The 11,865-nt window shown below is 41.0% G+C and overlaps 1 pseudogene; it reads left to right on the top strand.

The window, feature by feature from the left end:
- The first annotated feature begins 9,974 nt into the window (after positions 1 to 9,974).
- Positions 9,975 to 10,996, top strand: LOC147962810 (uncharacterized; annotated as a pseudogene).
- The last annotated feature ends 869 nt before the right edge of the window (positions 10,997 to 11,865 follow it).

The raw sequence follows: 11,865 nt of genomic DNA, 5'->3' as shown, positions 1-11,865 counted from the left end.
GCCACGCCACGCCTCGTCACGACGCGCCGCGGGTTGCGGGATTGAGCCGAGCCGAGCTCACACCTACGCGCTTATTTTTGCCAGTCACTAACGGAGAGTTTTCTAACAGCTGGGCCACGATCTGAGACGTCGGATCGTGGGTTGTCACGGACTCGGACGTTGGTCGAGCCCACGCGGCTGCGCCTATAAGTATGCGGTGTCTCCTAACCCTAGTCGCCACGAACAGATCACATCTGCTCACGCGCACGCCCACCGTCGTTCCTTCGCTGCTGCTGCCGCCGGTGACTCCATCCCGTCCGCCGCGTACACGGTCGACGGGAGAGCAGGTCTCCGAAACCACGCCCTTCTGGTTCCTGTACGGGGTGAGGGGCGAATAGGTTTTTGGGCAGCGATTACGCGACTGCTCGCTTCCGATCGTCTACTTCCTCTACGTCTGCGTCGCCTTCATCATCACCATGTCCACCGACGCCGACCGTGCCGCCGCCGAGAAAGCTGAAGCCGACAAGAAGGCCGCTGAGGACGCCGCTGCTGCCACCAAAGCCGCGGCCTCTGCATGGCCTACTCGAGGGTATAACTCGTTTATCCCGCTCCTGATTATTTTCATATTAGCAGTACTAGCAGTATGTGTAGATTTGTCTACTGTTTCCTTAGTACGTGCATATTTAGATCAGAGTTAGTACGTCATCAACTTAGTCAATGTCATGCTAGTGATTTACTTATGAATTAATTTAATCGAGAAATTGCCTATGTACTCAACAGATATTGCCTATTGATTGGCTAGCTCTAATGTAGTTATTACTTTGGTTGTTCCTTCATCCAATGCTATGAGTAATACAGACATTTAAGTTACCTGATATAGACTACTATACTTGATGAGAAATGTAAACCCGACATGCTTAAACCCAACTCAACAGTATGCATGCATAGTTACTTAGTTATATACATTATCTCAATATCTCATCCTGTTTAAAATTAAATAAAATGCGTGCAGGTGCGAGAAAGACTAGCTAGCCGACCATGTTGACTGATCTTTAACATGCTGCTCAGCTTGGTTAGCACTGAACGGGGCCCTGCATGGCGCAATGTTAATGGATGGGCCCTGCACCATCTCGTCTCAACAAAAGACTAAAATCCATATTCTTATATATCAGGCAAAGACGAGTATTGTGTATTGTTTTTACTATTGACAATCAGCTTTTGTGGTTGAGAGAACAGTCGGTAGTGTAGCTCCATTGAGACTACAGACTATGTTTGATATTTTTTCGTGTTGTATGCTTACGAATCCGTAAGCATAATGGCAGTGAGTGAACATTGACGGGTGTTTTGGCAAGTGCTCACCTGCAGAGTGGCTACTGTTATTGATTCAGTTGTAGCAGCTTGTAGGATACATGTTATTTCGATCTAGTCAGTTTGCTCTGTTATTAGTGGTCAAGTGCTCACCTGCAGATTGACTACTGTCCCCGGCACTTGCTGATTAGCAGATTACCTAAACCTGGAGGTTAGAATGATGGTACTACACGGGGTAGCTGAAGGCCAACATTGACTACTGTCTATATACATCCGTATGTAGTTTGTAGTGGCATTTCTAGAAAGACTTATATTTAAAAACGGAGGAAGTATTTAGGAACAGAGAGAGTAGGAAGGAATTATGTTGTAACAACATCATGCATGTCCCAATCCGTCCAAGGACCTCATCTGTTGCTCTTTTCTGTTTATGCGCAAAGTCTCAATGGCTCATGTCATCGGACCAGACACCCTACCCTGAGACCTGGGTGTAGACGGTAGATGATAATGTACACAACTGAGTATGTCAAAGAAATTACTAGAGTTGTCAAATGGAAAAATAGAAGTATGTATACCTGAGTAAACATGCACCTCCACACCACCTTATATAGCACAGTAGGTGTTAATATATAGGTGGTAAAAATCCATACACGACCTCTCTTACTTACTCTACTAGTCAACAAGTGACACGATGAGGTACACGATATTTGCTCGTAGATGCAAGCCATAGGTTTGTTACAGCTAGGAAAAGATTTTCATGGCTTGTAGCCGCGGTAGCAGGTCAACCTCCAACAACGTAGAGTTATCCAAATAATTTTGACGACGCATCTCCTTTGTCTTCATATCAAGAATGATGAGCAGAGATCTTACACGCAGCAACACCGCACCGCTCCTCTCCCCGGAGTACATAAAAAAGATGATTGCATAACCTTGGTTGATTGTAGCTCGGATGTTAGGAACCAGAAACTGCAGCTTCTTCTCGGCGTCAATTACAGCCTCCGTCTCCCAACCACCATCCTTTGAGAAGAGTTGTAGCCACATAGAGATCATGAACATGTCTGCAACAAGAAAGCGCAGCCTCCCATCCAGTGACATCCCTAGCCCCAGGTGGTGATGGCTTTCATAGCGGGGCGTGACGTATGGAAGCTTCAACATGCTTCCCTTTGTTGTGCGAACATCATATTTAAGGATCCTTTGTGACTATGAACGAGCCAGTGGATGATGCCGCCTTGAAGAACTACTGCATCACTATACCCTAGTAGTGTCCTTAATGAGGGGCCAACGTTCATGGGTTCAGTGAAAGGTCCCCACCCGGTGCCATCTGATGTGGCGGTTCGAAGTGTCATAGAGTGCCCATAGGAGCAACTCACTTCGGCAACCAATAGCAAGAATGAGGAGCAGCTGATGCCATCCGCAGGCGTAAGAAGGACAAATGGGTGGTTGCCCATACCAATGAAGTTTGTGCTGATTCCAGACGGATCAGCCAAGAAGGTGCGCTCACCTGTCATAGGGTTGTACACGCATAGATTGGAGTGGCGATTAGTCCTGAGTGAAGAGTAGCGGCGGAGGACGACAAGGCCACCACGTGATATTAGGGGATCATATTGGCAGAGTAGGTTCTCAACCTTGCGCGAAACAAAGGGCGCGAGGTGGCTATCACATAAGGACTCAGCAGCGAGCATGGCCGGGTGGACCAAGGATATTCGGGGCTGGAGCTGTGGTGGAATTTCACATTGGCGGGTGCTGAGGTAGACGAGGAAGCGGGAGGGCACGATGCCTCCTTGTTGGGTGACGCGGTGGAGGAAGGAGGGTTCGAGAATGTCGCGGCGAAGAACCTTGCAGGCGGAGGCGCAGCGGACGAGGGTGGAAGTATCGGAGCGCGCGATGATCTCAAGCAGGACATCTATCGGGAGCGTGGAGGGCGTTGGCGAGGCCATGGCACCGCCCTGTACGAGGCTTGATCGCTTGGGTACGTAGCCAATGGCAACGGCTCCAACTGTGATAGATAGATGTATATATAGAGAGAGTGGAGGGGGGGGGGGGGGGGCCTGCATATAATATGCGCCAATCACGCACGTATTGCCTCCCATCTTTATGCACGTAGCGACTCCATCTTTAGTAGTACTCGCATCTTTAGGCACGTAGCGAGTCCTGTACGATGACAAGCAATATCATTGAATCAGCCTAGCTTGCCAAAGAAGTCCAGAAATAGCACGCACGGAACCTATCTTTATCTTTACCTATATATCTTTATCTCTACCTAATAATAAAGCACGTAGGGTTTCTGGTCGTACGTCGTCGTCAATTTTATAAAAAAGTCCCTCTGTTTCTGCGAAATCAACCCGCGGTCCCTATTAAGTGGATCTGGGAAACTATTCGTTTAAAAAAAACTGGCGTCGCGGCGGTGGCCTACTGTTTTATTTATTTATTTATTAAAATGTTAACCTATGGTCAACATTAGAGAAAAGAATATTTTTACATGGCTTTTACAAGAAAACAGTAAGCACTCAACTAGCCTATGTAAAGCAGGAGATTAGATAGACAAAGACTTGCTAAAAACTTCTAAAAAGGTTAATATTTTAGGGTTGATCCTGTAACCTAAGATCACAAAATAAACATTGCGTGTACGATATTTTAATAATCGATATGGTAATCTAAAGATAAGGTTGTTCATCGGGTTAGTTGACTAGGATACACGTCGAATTAGTGGCACAAAAGAATTAGATTGTTAATTGAATAATCATTTGGGTCATCATCAAACTCATTCTGTACCTGGCCAGCCTGATTAATGATAACTGGAGTTTGTTACCCAGTGAAGCACATTTGTTGAAATAGGGGATATAAACCATTGTGTGTGGATGAGTGAGCATATTTATCGGGTTAGGGTCGTGTCATTTTTTTCTCCGGTTGCAACGTACGGGCATTTTTGCTAGTAATAATAAAGAGAATTGGGTTTCTTCCGTACGTCATAAAAAATACCCTCGAAGTTGGCAAAATTTACCCATCAATGTCACCCGTAAGTGGCAAAAAACGGTCCACGCATTACACTGTTGGTTCTGGTTTATATAAGCCGAGATCCCCTAATATAACACAAATATGTGCTGAGCGCAGTGGTCAGCGCCGCACGGTTCCACTACAAGGACCAGGGGTTCGATCCCCAGCCTGCCCACCTTTTTATCTCTTCTTTTCGTCTCGCATTATCTCTTCTTTTCGTCTCGCAAGCGCGCCTACTCTTCCCGCACACAGTAATGGGCCGGCCCATTTGCAGGTTCGCCTCTGTTTTTATTTCATTTTATGCCTTTCACGTTCTTATTTCTGTTTTAGTTTTTTCTTCTTCAAATTTATTCGTGAATTACAGAAAAAAAATATTTCAAAAAAAGTCTTGAAAAATTATAAACTGTTTGTGAATTAAAAAAACATTATCTCTTCTTTTCGTCTCGCATTATCTCTTCTTTTCGTCTCGCAAGCGCGCCTACTCTTCCCGCACACAGTAATGGGCCGGCCCATTTGCAGGTTCGCCTCTGTTTTTATTTCATTTTTTGCCTTTCACGTTCTTATTTCTGTTTTAGTTTTTTCTTCTTCAAATTTATTCGTGAATTACAGAAAAAAAATATTTCAAAAAAAGTCTTGAAAAATTATAAACTGTTTGTGAATTAAAAAAACATTATCTCTTCTTTTCGTCTCGCATTATCTCTTCTTTTCGTCTCGCAAGCGCGCCTACTCTTCCCGCACACAGTAATGGGCCGGCCCATTTGCAGGTTCGCCTCTGTTTTTATTTCATTTTTTGCCTTTCACGTTCTTATTTCTGTTTTAGTTTTTTCTTCTTCAAATTTATTCGTGAATTACAGAAAAAAAATATTTCAAAAAAAGTCTTGAAAAATTATAAACTGTTTGTGAATTAAAAAAACATTATCTCTTCTTTTCGTCTCGCATTATCTCTTCTTTTCGTCTCGCAAGCGCGCCTACTCTTCCCGCACACAGTAATGGGCCGGCCCATTTGCAGGTTCGCCTCTGTTTTTATTTCATTTTTTGCCTTTCACGTTCTTATTTCTGTTTTAGTTTTTTCTTCTTCAAATTTATTCGTGAATTACAGAAAAAAAATATTTCAAAAAAAGTCTTGAAAAATTATAAACTGTTTGTGAATTAAAAAAACATTATCTCTTCTTTTCGTCTCGCATTATCTCTTCTTTTCGTCTCGCAAGCGCGCCTACTCTTCCCGCACACAGTAATGGGCCGGCCCATTTGCAGGTTCGCCTCTGTTTTTATTTCATTTTATGCCTTTCACGTTCTTATTTCTGTTTTAGTTTTTTCTTCTTCAAATTTATTCGTGAATTACAGAAAAAAAATATTTCAAAAAAAGTCTTGAAAAATTATAAACTGTTTGTGAATTAAAAAAACATTATCTCTTCTTTTCGTCTCGCATTATCTCTTCTTTTCGTCTCGCAAGCGCGCCTACTCTTCCCGCACACAGTAATGGGCCGGCCCATTTGCAGGTTCGCCTCTGTTTTTATTTCATTTTTTGCCTTTCACGTTCTTATTTCTGTTTTAGTTTTTTCTTCTTCAAATTTATTCGTGAATTACAGAAAAAAAATATTTCAAAAAAAGTCTTGAAAAATTATAAACTGTTTGTGAATTAAAAAAACATTATCTCTTCTTTTCGTCTCGCATTATCTCTTCTTTTCGTCTCGCAAGCGCGCCTACTCTTCCCGCACACAGTAATGGGCCGGCCCATTTGCAGGTTCGCCTCTGTTTTTATTTCATTTTTTGCCTTTCACGTTCTTATTTCTGTTTTAGTTTTTTCTTCTTCAAATTTATTCGTGAATTACAGAAAAAAAATATTTCAAAAAAAGTCTTGAAAAATTATAAACTGTTTGTGAATTAAAAAAACATTATCTCTTCTTTTCGTCTCGCATTATCTCTTCTTTTCGTCTCGCAAGCGCGCCTACTCTTCCCGCACACAGTAATGGGCCGGCCCATTTGCAGGTTCGCCTCTGTTTTTATTTCATTTTTTGCCTTTCACGTTCTTATTTCTGTTTTAGTTTTTTCTTCTTCAAATTTATTCGTGAATTACAGAAAAAAAATATTTCAAAAAAAGTCTTGAAAAATTATAAACTGTTTGTGAATTAAAAAAACATTATCTCTTCTTTTCGTCTCGCATTATCTCTTCTTTTCGTCTCGCAAGCGCGCCTACTCTTCCCGCACACAGTAATGGGCCGGCCCATTTGCAGGTTCGCCTCTGTTTTTATTTCATTTTTTGCCTTTCACGTTCTTATTTCTGTTTTAGTTTTTTCTTCTTCAAATTTATTCGTGAATTACAGAAAAAAAATATTTCAAAAAAAGTCTTGAAAAATTATAAACTGTTTGTGAATTAAAAAAACATTATCTCTTCTTTTCGTCTCGCATTATCTCTTCTTTTCGTCTCGCAAGCGCGCCTACTCTTCCCGCACACAGTAATGGGCCGGCCCATTTGCAGGTTCGCCTCTGTTTTTATTTCATTTTATGCCTTTCACGTTCTTATTTCTGTTTTAGTTTTTTCTTCTTCAAATTTATTCGTGAATTACAGAAAAAAAATATTTCAAAAAAAGTCTTGAAAAATTATAAACTGTTTGTGAATTAAAAAAACATTATCTCTTCTTTTCGTCTCGCATTATCTCTTCTTTTCGTCTCGCAAGCGCGCCTACTCTTCCCGCACACAGTAATGGGCCGGCCCATTTGCAGGTTCGCCTCTGTTTTTATTTCATTTTTTGCCTTTCACGTTCTTATTTCTGTTTTAGTTTTTTCTTCTTCAAATTTATTCGTGAATTACAGAAAAAAAATATTTCAAAAAAAGTCTTGAAAAATTATAAACTGTTTGTGAATTAAAAAAACATTATCTCTTCTTTTCGTCTCGCATTATCTCTTCTTTTCGTCTCGCAAGCGCGCCTACTCTTCCCGCACACAGTAATGGGCCGGCCCATTTGCAGGTTCGCCTCTGTTTTTATTTCATTTTTTGCCTTTCACGTTCTTATTTCTGTTTTAGTTTTTTCTTCTTCAAATTTATTCGTGAATTACAGAAAAAAAATATTTCAAAAAAAGTCTTGAAAAATTATAAACTGTTTGTGAATTAAAAAAACATTATCTCTTCTTTTCGTCTCGCATTATCTCTTCTTTTCGTCTCGCAAGCGCGCCTACTCTTCCCGCACACAGTAATGGGCCGGCCCATTTGCAGGTTCGCCTCTGTTTTTATTTCATTTTATGCCTTTCACGTTCTTATTTCTGTTTTAGTTTTTTCTTCTTCAAATTTATTCGTGAATTACAGAAAAAAAATATTTCAAAAAAAGTCTTGAAAAATTATAAACTGTTTGTGAATTAAAAAAACATTATCTCTTCTTTTCGTCTCGCATTATCTCTTCTTTTCGTCTCGCAAGCGCGCCTACTCTTCCCGCACACAGTAATGGGCCGGCCCATTTGCAGGTTCGCCTCTGTTTTTATTTCATTTTTTGCCTTTCACGTTCTTATTTCTGTTTTAGTTTTTTCTTCTTCAAATTTATTCGTGAATTACAGAAAAAAAATATTTCAAAAAAAGTCTTGAAAAATTATAAACTGTTTGTGAATTAAAAAAACATTATCTCTTCTTTTCGTCTCGCATTATCTCTTCTTTTCGTCTCGCAAGCGCGCCTACTCTTCCCGCACACAGTAATGGGCCGGCCCATTTGCAGGTTCGCCTCTGTTTTTATTTCATTTTTTGCCTTTCACGTTCTTATTTCTGTTTTAGTTTTTTCTTCTTCAAATTTATTCGTGAATTACAGAAAAAAAATATTTCAAAAAAAGTCTTGAAAAATTATAAACTGTTTGTGAATTAAAAAAACATTATCTCTTCTTTTCGTCTCGCATTATCTCTTCTTTTCGTCTCGCAAGCGCGCCTACTCTTCCCGCACACAGTAATGGGCCGGCCCATTTGCAGGTTCGCCTCTGTTTTTATTTCATTTTTTGCCTTTCACGTTCTTATTTCTGTTTTAGTTTTTTCTTCTTCAAATTTATTCGTGAATTACAGAAAAAAAATATTTCAAAAAAAGTCTTGAAAAATTATAAACTGTTTGTGAATTAAAAAAACATTATCTCTTCTTTTCGTCTCGCATTATCTCTTCTTTTCGTCTCGCAAGCGCGCCTACTCTTCCCGCACACAGTAATGGGCCGGCCCATTTGCAGGTTCGCCTCTGTTTTTATTTCATTTTTTGCCTTTCACGTTCTTATTTCTGTTTTAGTTTTTTCTTCTTCAAATTTATTCGTGAATTACAGAAAAAAAATATTTCAAAAAAAGTCTTGAAAAATTATAAACTGTTTGTGAATTAAAAAAACATTATCTCTTCTTTTCGTCTCGCATTATCTCTTCTTTTCGTCTCGCAAGCGCGCCTACTCTTCCCGCACACAGTAATGGGCCGGCCCATTTGCAGGTTCGCCTCTGTTTTTATTTCATTTTTTGCCTTTCACGTTCTTATTTCTGTTTTAGTTTTTTCTTCTTCAAATTTATTCGTGAATTACAGAAAAAAAATATTTCAAAAAAAGTCTTGAAAAATTATAAACTGTTTGTGAATTAAAAAAACATTATCTCTTCTTTTCGTCTCGCATTATCTCTTCTTTTCGTCTCGCAAGCGCGCCTACTCTTCCCGCACACAGTAATGGGCCGGCCCATTTGCAGGTTCGCCTCTGTTTTTATTTCATTTTTTGCCTTTCACGTTCTTATTTCTGTTTTAGTTTTTTCTTCTTCAAATTTATTCGTGAATTACAGAAAAAAAATATTTCAAAAAAAGTCTTGAAAAATTATAAACTGTTTGTGAATTAAAAAAACATTCGGAAAATCATAAAATGATCATGATTTCAAAAAATTGTTCATGTATATAAAAAACTATCACGGTTTCAAATAAATTTTCAGGAAATAAAAAAATGTTCATGATTTTTTAAAAATATCCAGGATTCAAAACATATTAGGGAATTTAAAAAATGTCCATTAAAGTTTGGAATATGTTCACAAAAATTAAAACAGATCCATAAATAATGAACATAATGAACTGTCGCAGGAGATCTGTAGGGGTCGCTTCATGATTGTATTCAGTCCCTCGATTTGGATAAAAAAAAGCTTTCCATGTCTTGTACACCGCTGAGCCCTCAAAAATTGACACAACTTTCTAAGGGTTAATTTTTGTAAGCTATATAAAAATGACTAAATTTCTATTTTGCCTTCATACACAACTATATTTTTTTATACCACATTACTAATTATTATAAACACCGCTACGCTAGGTCAAGGCGAGGCACTCACTCATCGGTCTAGCTCATGCAGTGTCCATCAATGCAGTTTTATCAACGACATTTTTTTCGTTATGACGCGTTAAAAAATCAAGTCGTGATGAGACCATCACATTTTTTATTTTTAAAATGACTTTTTAAAAGTCCCTTATCTCGTCATGGCATCACCCAGACATACTTTATGAAATTACATTCTAAAAGTCCTTATCTCATCCTGGCATTTGGTTCATAATTTTTTTATATCTATCGCACGTGCATAATCTAATAGCTTTTTTCCCGTTGCATCGCACGAGCATATTTGCTAGTTACGATTCAATCAGCCATCGTTGAGCCACGTGGATCCATAAATCCACGCAACTGATCCCGTCCCTGTATCGGCATACGCCACTCAGGAGGGCGCCGCCATGATCCGCCGCCGCGGTGGTTCCCCGCTTGAAGACGACGACATGCTCGGGGAGATCCTCCTCTGCCTCCCGCCCAGCCGTCCTCCCTCCCTCGCGCCTCAGCCGTCTGTAAGCGCTGGCGAGGCCTCCTCACTGACCCCAGATTCCTCCGCCGCTTCCGCACGCACCACCAGGAGCCGCCCCTCCTCGGCGTCTTTCATCAGCTCGAGTTCACTCCCATACTGGCCGCTCCTGACCGCATCCCTTTTGGGCGCCTTGACCTGCCAAGCCGCGACTTGTGTGGCCGGTTGCTCGATTGCCGCCATGGCCAAGTCCTCATCTTACACACGTTCCATCTGGAGGTCCTTGTGTGTGACCCCATCATGGGCGACCAGCAATGTGTGCCAATTCCGCCTGAGTTCAAGAGGGGCTACCTCAACGGGACGGTCTTCTGTGCTGCACGCGACAAGGGCCATGTGCACGGTGGTTGCCACTCCGGCCCCTTTAAGGTGGTATTGCTGCTTACTAATGATAGGCGTCCTCTTGTCTCTGTTTATTCCTCTGAGACCCGCACATGGGGCGGTCTCATCTCAACAGAGGTTCCATGTCTGGATAGTTGTAACGCTTATATTAGCACTCTTGTTGGTAATGTCCTTTTACTGGTCGTTTATGTATGCAAAGGTGTGCATACTTGGGTTTGACTTGGAAAGGCAGAGCATTGATGTGACCAAAGGGCCTCCCGGTATGAATCGAACACACAGCCACCAGATCATCTAGGCAGAGGACGGCATTGTTGCTCCCGTCATGTTGTCCCACCGTAACCAAAACATTCAAATGTGGCACATGAAGGTTAATGTCATGGTGTTCCCGCCACATGGGTGTTGTGGAAGACAATTGAAACCGATAATATTCTTGGGCTCCCTCTTCAGGTTGGAGGAGAGAAGGAATTGCTGATAGGATATGTTGAGGACACCGATGGAATATTTTTATATGTGAACGACAGTATCTATATGGTTCAACTTAACTCGATGCAATCAAGGTAACTTTTTGAAACCCGAGCTATTACTTCCTATCGTTCTTTTAGGAGTTTATGTGCCCCAGGTGATTGTTCATCCCTAGTCATCATACTATAGGAGTTACAAAATATTTTTATGTTTTGTCCGTGGATGCTCGAACACCTATGCTAGATAGACGACCATAGTCGTACTGTTTATTATATATTCTCATTCTATGCATTATGCTTTACTATGATGACTTATGCTAGAGTATGCTGTATGCATGCATTATCTACTCCAATTTGACATATGCTAGACCATACTGTATGCATACTGTATGACTACGAATGCATACAACATGGTCAACTCAACTGTATGCATGCAAGCATAGTCATATACATTATCTCATCCAATTTAAATCTTAATGTGAGCAGGTAGAAGGGGGACTAGCTAGCCGGCTCTGTTGGCTGGTCTGCTTGGTAACACCAAATTGCGTCCGTCGATGCCACACAGGCACTTCAGGGCAAAGAATGGGCAATAAAAGGCTAAACTCTGTGCGTCATATATCAGACAAACACAAGTGTCGTGTGTCTTATACAGTTGGCAGTAGTAAGCTTTTATGATTGAGGAAACAACTATTCGTGGTTATATCTGCGCGTTGTTACCTGAAGGAAGAATTCGTGAACATAATAGCAACGAGGGACAGATTTAGTCGTGTATGGTCGGGTGTTTGGGCAGAGTGGATTCATTCTGTCGATTGTAGCACCTGTTAGGATATTAACTAACAAAGGGATTGGGCATTCAGCTGGATGCAAGCAAGGAAGGGAATGCAGAGTTGAGTTGTAACAGCTGTTGGCCTTCTAGAGGTGTGCCATCTCGTTTGTTCAAATGATGGGTGTCGTGTGCTGCTTTTTGTA

The sequence above is a fragment of the Triticum urartu genome, chromosome 7A, assembly GCF_056163025.1.
Source record: "Triticum urartu cultivar PI428250 chromosome 7A, HENAU_Tu73, whole genome shotgun sequence".
NCBI lineage: Eukaryota > Viridiplantae > Streptophyta > Magnoliopsida > Poales > Poaceae > Triticum > Triticum urartu.
This window is presented reverse-complemented; position numbering and strand designations above follow the sequence as displayed.